Raw genomic sequence first — 12,637 nt, 5'->3', positions numbered from 1 at the left:
GGAATTATTAGAAAACAAAAAATTCAGGGAACCAATGGTTCCTTTACACCAAAACCTCTTGTTCCTCTCTCCAATGTTTATATTTGAAAATCACTTTTTACCTCCCAGCAATAATAATGCATTTTCATTTCTGGAAATTGACCAAGAGCAATACATGGCTTCCCAAGCGTATGTATTGCGATGAAATCATTGTGATATTTCTGCATACTGTTAAATGGGGGAAAGTAAGAAAGTGGTATTATGAGGATGACCAAAGCAAGCTAAAGCCACAGAATTCAGAACTTAAACTAGGCTTGAGTCTCATAGGCCTTATTTCATGTGGGAAGAGAGATCAGCCATATATTCCCTAATGATTTGGTTTCAAGGACTCCTGGAACAAACCCATTTTTCTGTACTCCCTGGCCAAGTGGGTAGCCCAAATGCAAGATGATTTTTCTGGGCCTTTGCCCAGGTAGTAACTTGTAACTGAGTCAAGCATAAATGAGAAAACCTTGAGGACAGCTGGGAGCTGGGGTGTGTTCAGAGATCCAGCCTTAAACTATGCTGAACTCACGCACTCTTACCAAGTGAGTATCTAGAGTTGAGGTCTGGGAGAACACTGTCTCCCCTAATCAGGGACTAAGAATCCTGACCCACACTCACTTTCCATGACCCAGTGGCTTCCTCTCATGGCAGATGATTCAAGTGAAGCCGGTAGTCAGGGCAAAGAATGCCTTTGGCCACCAGCACTGTGAGAGCCACTCCTTCAGCATTTAGAATTACCACAGAAATCTACTGGTGACATTAAGATCCACAGTCATGTATTATCTTTGAGTTGTGGCTAAGTAAGCACCAGGTCAGTAGGACAAGCACCTCACCAGGTCACTTCCTGCCTCTCCTCTGCCTGCTTAAGAATGCAGCAAACCTTTTGGATGAACTCTGCCTCCTATAGGATGATGACACCTACCATATATTCTCATCCCCTCACCTAGGAATAGAATGGATGGAATAGAATGATCAAATTCTGGGGGATTGATTGGAAAAGTCTCAGGAGATTCTATGTGAAAATTTAGACAAAGGTCTTTCTAATCAGCTGGAATTAACTGTCATGTTAGAAGTACAAAAAGTATATCATTTATAGTAGAGTTTACCTATCTCATAGGATTGTTGTGGAAATAAAAGTGCAATGTCCACACAAAGGGCTATATATGTAATGAAGGCATAATAAATATAAGAACTCATTCTTTTTATCATTTTAGCAGTAAGGAAATAAGGGTCAAAAGAGTTAATTAAGCATGTCCAGGTCAAACAGTATTCATGAAGTGGAGACATGATTCAAATGGAAATCTTTCAGAATTCAGTGCCTGCCCCACTCTGTGATATCTTTTCTTACCCTTATGTGATATTGTTTTCCCTGACCCCCCAACTTCAGCTATGTGCTCATCTTCCCACGTTCTTCAGGTCAGACAAGAGCTCTGCTTTCCATTCAGTCACTCACACTAGAAACTATAGCAAGAAAATGAAACAAAGGGGAAATTCAGTCAGAAGGGTACCAGTGACCAATACTTAAATGCAGTGCTTGTCCAGTGTAACAAAAGAAAAATTATGCTACCTATAACTTTTCTCAATAATAATAGAGTCTGTAATCAAGTAGATAACGCACATAAGTGACAAGCTCCAGGTGCTGCAGCTGTTCCCCAAATTGTATTCTTGGATGCCTTTATTTAATTCTGCAAACATTGTTCTCTCTGTAACTACTTCTACATTCATGCTATCACTGGCCTAGTGAAACCTCTCTTTGTTTACTGCCTGAATGAAGGCAGAAGTTATCAAAACTCTTTCAATTGCCATTCCTCTCCTATATCTATAATCCAAACACAGGTGAGAGGAGAAATGGAAATGCATATTTAAGCACAAGATGATTGCTCCTAAGTATGACCATTCACAAAGTTAAGTCTAACATACTAACATGGCATAAAATGAAATCCATGATCTGTTACCTAGCCCCTGCTTTTCATCCTGCCTTTTACTTCATCACTTGCCTTTGATTTTTTTTAACATCTTTATTGGAGTATAATTGCTTTACAATGGTGTGCTAGTTTCTGCTTTATAACAAAGTGAATCAGTTATACATATACATATGTTCCCATATCTCTTCCCTCTTGTGTCTCCCTCCCTCCCACTCTCCCTATCCCACCCCTCTAGGTGGTCACAAACCACCGAGCTGATCTCCCTGTGCTATGCGGCTGCTTCCCACTAGCTATCTATTTTACGTTTGGTAGTGTATATATGTCCATGCCACTGTCTCACTTTGTCACAGCTTACCTTTCCGCCTCCCCATATCCTCAAGTCCATGCTCTAGTAGGTCTGTGTCTTTATTCCGGTCTTACCCCTAGGTACATCATGACCTTTTTTTTTCTTAGATTCCATATATATGTTTTAGCATATAGTATTTGTTTTTCTCTTTCTGACTTACTTCACTCTGTATGACAGACTCTAGGTCCATCCACCTCACTACAAATAACTCAATTTCATTTCTTTTTATGGCTAAGTAATATTCCATTGTATATATGTGCCACATCTTCTTTATCCTGGGCATATACCCTGAGAAAACCATAATTCAAAAAGACTCATGCACCAAAATGTTCATTGCAGCTCTATTTACAATAGCCAGGACATGGAAGCAATCTAAGTGCCTTTGATTTCTTAGCAATTTTCTCTCAAGGATCCCAGAAATGTTTGTACTCCATGAGTAAAACACATTCCTTTAGCACTTTTTGCCATTAATTTCAATGTCAAAATGTGTCTAAGGGGCTTATGGGTTCTGGACTTGTTTGTAGTGTGTGTATGTGTATGTTTATGTATGTCTGCTTATGTTGATCAGCCAGGTCTTCAACAGAAAAGAGAAAGTGAGGTCACAGTTAGTAAAGGAATTATTTACACAGATGTGGCCAGAGAGTCAGGAAAGCTGAAAGGAGATAAAGACAGTAACCCAAAGCTAAAAATAGCAGGAAATCCACTACCACTCCTGGGCCTAAAGGAGCAAATGGAGGGAGTCTATAATTTGTTATTTCTATGGATAAAGCATTCATGAATTGCTTCTACAGTAAGAAATTTGTGCTTAAGCATGAAAAAAACTCAATGTGGAGGAGTAGAGACTTAAGGAAAATATCATTATTGAAACATGGATCTTGTATTCTCAAAAGTCAATGATCAGCTAATGTCTGAGATGGTTTTATTTTCCTCAAGAAAAACTGATATGTGAGTAAAATACTGGAGAATACTTTTTTAAAGATAGCATTAAAAAATTCTAATACACATCCCTTCCTCATACCAGCCTCAACAATGATTAGGAGATCAGTTTTTGTGGGAGACAGAAGTAAGAGCAAGTCCTTGCGCTTTCACTCATTGGTTAAGTGTCCATTTTGGTTTAGAGTTTCAGACCCCATACCAAAATTTATGAACCTACTAAATCTACTTAAGAAAGTAAGTGGTCCATTTTAAGTTTATTTTTTAAAGGCTGATTTTTGGTTTGGGATAAAAGGGAAAGAATGTATTACATTAATGGTTAAGAACAAAGTGAGTAATCCAAGTAGTATTCACAGGGCCCTTGCAGGAATAACTGATGGAAATGAACCAGCTCCACAGTTCACATAATTTTACCAAGATAAGTAAATGGAAAAGAGACAGTTCAGTGTGTCACATGAATGCACTCCTATAGCCCCAATAATTTGGAATACTATTAGAAAAGATTATGTATTTTCCAAGTAGCAAGTGTCAACAAGTTTAAATAATGAGGACCATCCTTAATTATATTAAGCACTGCCATTGATCGTTCTCTGTTGAGTGAAAATGAAAGAGGAAAATAATAAAACAGGGTAAGCTTAAATTTTATGAAGTAAACCATAATAATTAATTTAATTTAATTATCAGTAAACTTCTAAGATTTTATTTTCTCTCAATACCAGCTTTAATGAAAAAGGAAGTGTTGAATGTTATTAAGGATTTCTGGAAAGCAGTTATAATCATTTTTAAATGGTGACCTCATTCTGAAAAATAAAACTTCAATGGCTACCTGTAATGACCTTAATCAAGTCACAAATATTAGGAAACATATAAATTTAGAATTGGGAAGTACTTCAAATAAGATCAAAGTCAAGATTGTTCTTTTTGAGATCAATATATGTTTAATTCTTAATGCATTCACGGTTTCAAAGAAAGTAAATGAAAATAATCTGCCTGTATGTTTGCTATTCGTTGATCATTTTGCTGCTAACAAAACTATGAAAAGCTTTTCTGTGAAATGCCCTGGAGAGCATAGCACTGGAAATTTTCTTCAGCTTCTCATTTTAACCATGGAAAGTATTACAAAAACTTTTGCCACATCATCACAGATGTATATTTTCTTTAATAATTTGTCTGTTATTTGTATGCCAGAGACACTTTGTAAGCCCAGTTGTAAGGAGAGTAGTGTCAGGGTAAAATTGAGCATTGAACTTGGAGGTAGCTTTCCAAGATATCTTCCTGAATCACCACACCAGCGAATAGAATCTGTATCACACATCTTCAAAACGAATTTCATTTTCCAATCACTGTGGTTTGTTATCTTACAGGTAATATGAAAAGGCACTTCTAGAATTACAGTATCTGGGACTGTCTCCAAGGACAGCCTCATGTTTCCATAACCTGGAGCCTCTCGTTCAATTTTAATTGTCTGTAGCATTGCCATTTCACCTAGATTTCTTTTCCACACTATATCCAATTTTCCCATTTTGCTAGTCCTCTAATGGTAGCAGCTTTTTCTGAAAATTCCTGCTTGAGCTGAAGCTGGTATAAATACTGGCATCCTTCCATTGACTACAAAAAGTTCTCGTTCCAAAGGTACACTCATCTTCTCCAGCCTGATAGACAGTATTTAATTCTGCCCCAGTGTACATTTCAGACGGCTTTAAGGAAACCTTTTGTATAAAGACAGTTGAAGATGAAATATTCTGAATCTGGATTTCAAGAAACAAGTCACTCATCTCTGAATTATAAAACTTAGTTTTAACTTCAAATGGTGAGAGGAATGAAAGTAGCACAGTTTCATTAAAAACATCTTTCCTTCCACACTGTGTTGAATAGATACTGAACCCACAGGGACAACTCTTCCAATGTCTATTACTTTGTCATAGATGACACCATCAGTACAACAATTGGATGCAAGTTCTGCCACAGCCATGGAGACTGAGAGGTGTGAAGGCTGAGTACTTGTCTGAAAATTAGTGTTTGCAATATGATTTTTACAACTTAATTTCAATCACTGGGAATTCTCACATAAATAGAATTATTTTTCCTCTCACGACATAGTTCTAAGGATTTATGATGAATTCAAACTTTCCCCCAGTTATTGACATTGCTGGTGGAGGGTCACCTGTCATGATCTGGTTAGAGAAATTACTAGGTATGTTATTATCTTCACCTGTGGCTGAAAAGTTGGTGCATAAATTATGCTTAGTAGACAGAATCATTTTGACTATCAGAAAGATCTCCTGTAATGGATTCCCTTCCACTTTGACCACAACTTTGCCCCAATGTTTTAAAAAGCAACTGAGGTTTAATCAGGTATGACAGGATGACAGACACAGAGACAACTGCTTTTGAAAGGTTTATTAGTCTTGACCTAAAATAAACAGACTGCCAGTTATTTCTCCAGGCAAAATGTGTTTATTTGGGATCAGCAAAGAGTTGTAGTTCGAGATCTGCAACCATGGTGAGCCATGTATAAGTGTCCATATAGCAAGGGAAGGAGAACTCTTATACAAAGGGAAAAGGAAGTTTGGAGGGGTACAGTAAACAGAGTCCATGGCTTTTCATTGGCTGAATTGTTGTCAGGAAAGAAGAGCTCTTCCTTCCTTTCATTGGCCTTTCCTAACATTGCAAGACATACCGCCCTTTTCCGGGCTATCAACTTTAATTGAGGTTTCTGCTTATTAATTTTTTACTTTTTATACATATATTTATTTAAGTTTTTCTGAATTTTTTATTGAAGTATAGTTGATTTACAATGTTGTGTTAGTTTCAGGTGTACAGCACAGTGATTCAGTTATATACATATATATATATTCTTTTTCAGATTCTTTTCCATTATAGGTTATTACAAGATATTGAATATAGTTCCCCATGCTATACAGTAGGAGTTTGTTATTTATCTATTTTATTTATAGTAGTGTGTATCTGTTAATTCCAAACTCCTAATTTATCCCACATCCCTTTCCCCTTCAGTAAACATATATTTGTTTTCTATGTCTTTGAGTCTGTTTCTGTTTTGTAAATAAGTTCATTTGCATCATTTTTTAGATTCCACATATAAGTGATATCATGTGATATTTATCATCCTCTGACTTACTTCACTTAGTATGATCATCTCTAGGCCCATCCATGTTGCTGCAAATGGCATTATTTCATTGTTTTTTATGGCTGAGTAATATTCCATTGCATATATATACCATATCTACTTTATTCATCTGTCAATGGACACTTAGAACACTTGCTTCCGTATCTTGGCTATTGCAACTAGTTCTGCTATGAACATTTGGGTGCATGCATCTTTTCAAATTAGAGTTTTTGTGTTTTCTGGATATATGCCCAGGAGTGGGATTGCTGGATCATATAGTAAATCTATTTTTAATTTTTTAAAGAACCTCCATGCTCTTCTCTGTAGTGGTTGCACTAATTTATATTCTGACCAGCAGGGTAGGAGGTTTCCCTTTTCTCCACACTCACTCCAGCATTTATTACTTGTAGACTTTTTAATCATGGCCATTCTGACTGGTGTGAGGTGAAACCTCATTATAGTTTTGATTTGCATTTCTCTAATAATTAGCGATTTAAGCATCTTTTCATGTACCTGTTGGGCATCTGTACATCTCTAGAGAAATGTCTGTTTAGGTCATCTGACCATTTTATGATTAGGTTGTTTGTTTTTTTTTTATGTTGAGCTGTATGAGCTGTTTTATTTTAGAACTTAATCCCTTGTCAATCAAATCATTTGCAAATATTTTCTCCCATTCAGTAGGTTGCCTTTTTGTTTGTTTATGGTTTCCTTTGCTGTGCATAAACTTTTGAGTTTAATTAGGTCCCATTTATTTATTTTTGTTTTTGTTTCCATAATTCTGGGAGGTGGGTCAAAAAAGATCTTGCTGCGATTTATGTCAGAATGTTCTGCCTATGTTTTCCCCTAAGAGTTTTATAGTATCTGGCCTTACATTTAGGTCTTTAATCCATTTTGAGTTTATTTTTGTGTATGGTGTTAGGGAGTGTTCTAATTTCATTCTTTTACATGTAGCTGTCCAGTTTTCCCAACACCACTTGCTGAACAGACTGCCTTTTCTCCATTGTATATTCTTACCTCCTTTGTTGAAGATTGATTGACCATAGTTGTGTGGGCTTATTTCTGGGCTCTCTATTGTGTTCCATTGATCCATATGTCTGTTTTGTGCCAACACCACACTGTTTTGGTTACTGTATCTTTACGGTGGTGTCTGAAGTCTGAGAGGGTTATGCCTCTATCTTTGTTCTTTCCTCTCAGGATTGCTTAGGCAATTCTTGGGCTTTTGTGGCTCCATATAAATTTTAAGATTATTTGTTCTAGTTCTGTGAAAAATGGCATGGGTAATTTGATAGGGATCACATTAAATCTGTACACCTCTTTGGGTAGTATTGACATTTAACAACATTAATTCTTCCAATCCAATAGCATGGGATATCTTTCCATTTTTTGAATCCTCTTTAATTTCCTTTCTTAATGTTTTATAGTTCTCAGCATATGTCTTTCACCTCCTTGTTCAGGTTTATTCCTAGATTTTTTTTTGGTGTGATTTTAAAAGATATTGGTTTTGGGGGGAGGTTTTTTTGGTTTTTTATTAGGAAAAAAAGTTCATTTTATGAGCTCCAGGGAACACTCAGCCTGCTGCCATACTAACTCATGAATTACAATGGATTGCTGGTAAGCAAGACAAGAAAACAGGGAACAAACAAAACAAACAAAAATCAAGACATTGTTTCTTACTGAACTCTTCTCAAATGAGATCAAGCAATTATGGTTAAACGCCACAGCTGTAAATCATTTCTGCTCCTAGAGAGGTTAGAAAGGGCTTATAATATTTACCCTTTTTTTCAGACAGAATTTAGGTCTGAGCAAAACCTTTTGTGTCCTCCAACCTCAAAGTTTATTAGGGATGGAAGTCCAAATTTGCTGTCACATACCATTAAAAGAATCTCATGAGCAGAGAGTCAAACTAATTTTGGAATATATGAATTATGCCCAGTGGTATTTTAAATAGATTTTAAACTAAAATATATAAATAAATTTTTACTAATCTATATGACTCTGGGTTCTGAAACTTCTACATGTCACATGCATGATACATAACACACAATGTCAGCCCCAGTACAGAGAAAACACTCTAATGAAGCAAGCCAAAGAAACAAGTTTCAAACAAGGTAAAGTGATGTGTAGACAAGGAGTTTTCAATTCTTTCCTGTCATGCTGAAGCTTCCAGCTCCTGAATAACAGCACATGTTTCCCTTGCCCTAGACACCCAAGAGTATGTCTCCTCTCTTGGGCATAAGAATCTCTAGAGTTACATATGTGTAGTAAACAGTGGACCCAGCTGGCATACTCACAATGACCAAATTGTGTTGATCGTACTTTAAACCAATGCATCACTCCACGATGAAGTTGCAATAAATGATATATTTGCTTTCCAGACATGAATGAGATGCCTTACTGGATATACTTCAGGAAGGCCAGAGAAACTGGAATAATTTACTGGTGAATTTCTTTCAGGATAGCCCATGATTTATCTAGAATATAATCTTTACATATCTGGATCCTTCAAACTAGACCAAAGGGAAAATCTGGGCTGCAAGGCTCAATTAGAAATGTGGGATGCTGTTATGCTGACAACCAGTGTTCCCTGACCTGTATCTTCTGAGACTAGAACCCAGTGTGGTGGATGACCAATTCATGAGTTTTTTTTTACATTCCCTTTCTGATATTTCATTATTAGTGTAAAGAAATGCAACAGATTTCTGAGTGTTCAATCCTGTTTCTTGCTACTTTGCTGAATTCATTTATTAGATCTAATAGATTTTGTGTGGAGTCCTTAGGGTTTTCTATATATAGTATCATGTCACCTGCATATAGTGACAATTTTACCCCTTCCCTTCCAATTTGGATACCCTTTATTTCTTTTTCTTATCTCACTGCTGTAGCTAGGACTTCAAATACTATGTTGAATAGAAGTGGTGAGAGTGGGCATCCTTGTCTTTTTCCAGGTCTTAGCAGGAAGGCTTTCAACTTTTCACCATTGAGTATTGTATTGGCTGTGGGTTTGTCATAAATGGCTTTCATTATGGTGAGATATGTTTCCTCTATACCCACTTTGGTAAGAGTTTTTATCATGAATGTATGTTGACTTTTATCAAGTGCTTTTCCTGCATCTAATGAGATGATCATGTGGTTTTTGTCTTTTCTTTTGTTGATGTGGTATATTACATTGATTGACTTGCCTCTTTTAAACCATCCTTGTGAACTTGGGATGAATCCCACTTGGTCGTGGTGTATGCTCTTTTTTCTGTGTTGTTGGATTTGGTTTGTTAATATTTTGTTGAGAATTTTGCATCTATATTCATCAGACATATTGGCCTGTAATTTTCTTTTTGGTAGTGTCTTTATCTGGTTTTGGTATCAGGGTGATGGTGGCTTCATAGAATGACTTTGGGAGTGATCACTACTCTTCAATCTTTTGAAAGAGTTTGAGAAGGATTGATATAAGTTCCTTTTATGTTTGGTAGAATTCTCCAGTGAATCCATCCATTCCTGAACTTTTGTTTGCAGAGAGTTTTTGTTTTTTGTTTTTTACAAATTCTATTTCAATTCTAGTGATTGGTCTGTTCAAATTATCTATTTCTTCCTGATTCAGCTTTGGTGGGCTATATGTTTCTAGAAACTTGTAACTTTCTTCTGGGTTGTCCAATTTGCTGGCAAATAATTGTTGACAGTATTCTCTTATGGTTCATTGTATTTCTGTGGTATCACTTGTAATTTTTCCTCTTTCATTTCTTATTTAGTTTATTTAGGTCATCTCTCTTTTCTTTTTGGTAAGCCTGGCCAGAATTTTGTCAACTTTTTTTTATCCTTTCAAAAAACCAGCTCTTGATTTTATTGATTTTTTTCTACTTTAAAAATTTTTTTCTATTTTTATTCCCTCTCTGATCTTTATTATTTCCTTCCTGCTGATGACTTTGGGTATTGTTTGTTCCTCTTTTACTACTTCTTTTTGGTGGTAGGTTAGGTTGCTTATTTGAGATTTTTCTTGTTATTTGAAGAAGGCCTGTGCCATTATGTATTTCCCTTTTAGGACTGCTTTTGCTGCATCGCATAGATTTTACGTGGTTGTGTTTCCATTGTCATTTGTCTCTAGGTATTTTTAAATTTCCTCTTTGATTTCATTGTTGGCCCATTGGTTTTTCAGTAGCATGTTGTTTAGTCTCCATGTAATCAATTATTTAAATTTTCAGAATGACTTTATTACTTATTTTAAAATTCCAGATGGATCAATAAACATTTATATTTAATAAGTGAATTTGGTAATTTTAATGCACATAAAATTGATAAACCAAAATATTTTATCTCCATATACTAGCCAACAAACAAGTGGCAAATTATATAAAAAAGTATCATTTAAATTTACATCAAGTAGCAGAAAATACATAGGACTCATGTAAGTAAAACTGAGTGAGATATCCACACTGAAAACTTTTAAGATATTGCTAATCCATGTAATCTTTTTTTCTCACTTATATTTCTGTGGTTGATTTCTAGTTGTATGCCATTGTGATTAGAAAAATGCTTGAAATACTTTCTATCCTCTCCAACTTGTTGAGGATTGTTTTGTGTCCTAATACCTGGTCTATGCTAGAGAATGTACCATGTGAGCTTGAAAAGAATGTGTATTCTGGGTTTTTTTTGATGTAATGTCCTGAAAATATCAATTAAGTCCAACTGTTCTATTGTGTCATTTAGGACACCTGTTGCCTTATTGATTTTCTCTCTGAAAAAGCTGTCCATTGATGTCAGTGGGGTGTAAAACTCTCCTACTATTATTGTTTTCCCATCAGTTTCTCTCTTTATGTCTGTTAGTATTCGTTTTATGTATTTAGGTGCTCCTATATTAGGTGCATATATGTTAATGAGTGTAATATCCTCTTCTTTTATTGATCCTTTTATCATTACATAATGTCCTTCTTTATCTTTCTTTATGGCCTTTGTTTTAAAATCTATTTTGTCTGACATGAATATTACTACCTCTACTTTCTTGTCATTTCTATTTGCATGATATATCTTTTTCCATCTCCTCACTTACAATCTATGAGTGTCCTTTGCCCTAAAGTGGGTCTCTTGTAGGCAGCATATTGTAAGTCCTTGTTTTATTATCCAATATGCAACTCTATGTTTTTTGATCTGCTCTTACAGAAAAACCCGAACAAATTTTTGGCTAACCCAATATTTATTGCCATTTTAAACCATGTTTTACAATTGATTTTGTATTTCTTCTTTGTTCCTTTCTTTATATTTTTGTTTTCCCTCCTCTGGTTTGATGGTTTTCTTTTGAATTATGCTTAACTTCTCTTCTTCTGGATTTTTGTGAATATATTTTATGTTTTTGATTTGTGGTTACCCTCATTTTCAAGTGTGTTGGCCCATTAATATATCTACTTGCTTTAGATTGGTAGTAATATAAGCTCAAACACATTATTTAAAAATCTGCATTTTCTTTTTTTTATTTAAAATTTTTTTTTAAATTTTTGTCTGTGTTGGGTCTTTGTTGCTATGTGCAGGCTTTCTCTAGTTGTGGTGAGAGGGGGTTACTCTTCCTTGCAGGTTCACGGGCTTCTCACTGTGGTGGTTTCTCTTGTTGCAGAGCATGAGGTCTAGGCACAAAGGCTTCAGTAGTTGCAGCATGCAGGCTCTGTAGTTGCAGCATGCTGGCCTTAGAGAGCGTGGGCTTCAGTAGCTGTGGTGCATGGGCTCAATAGTTGTGGTTCACAGGCTCTAGAGTACAGGATCAGTAGTTGTGACACATGGGCTTAGTTGCTCTGTGGCATGTGGAATCTTCCCAGACCAGGGATGGAACCCTTGTCCTCTGCCTTGGCAGGTGGATTCTTAACCACTGCACCATCAGGGAAATCCAAAAAATCTACATTTTCTTATTCCCCTTCCCACATATTGTGATTTTGATGTCCTATTTTACATCTTCATGCTTAGCCTTTTGCTGTTCATTGTAGTTATAATTGTTTTCACAAAAAATTTTATTGCTTTTTAAAATCTATGTATTGGCTTATTTCAATGATCTACAATATATTTGCTTTTCCTATTTGATTTTACATTTCCTGTATATTCTTGCTTCTTTTATTTTCTTTTAGAGAAGACCTTTCAATATTTCTTTTAGGATAGGTTTAATATTGCTGAATTATTTTAGTTTTTGCTTATCTGAGAAATTCTTTACCTCTCCTTCTGTTCTAAATGATAATCTTCCTGGATAGGGTATCCTAAGCTGTAGATTGTTCCCTTTCAGGAGTTTGAATATATCTTGCCACTCTCTTCTGGCCT

General features: G+C 35.7%; 1 pseudogene; it reads right to left on the bottom strand.

The window, feature by feature from the left end:
- Positions 1 to 4,315: 4,315 nt before the first annotated feature.
- LOC116747115 lies at positions 4,316 to 5,200 on the bottom strand (annotated as a pseudogene).
- Between the last annotated feature and the right edge of the window lie 7,437 nt (positions 5,201 to 12,637).

This window comes from Phocoena sinus, chromosome X, assembly GCF_008692025.1.
Source record: "Phocoena sinus isolate mPhoSin1 chromosome X, mPhoSin1.pri, whole genome shotgun sequence".
Classification (NCBI taxonomy): Eukaryota; Metazoa; Chordata; class Mammalia; order Artiodactyla; family Phocoenidae; genus Phocoena; species Phocoena sinus.
This window is presented reverse-complemented; position numbering and strand designations above follow the sequence as displayed.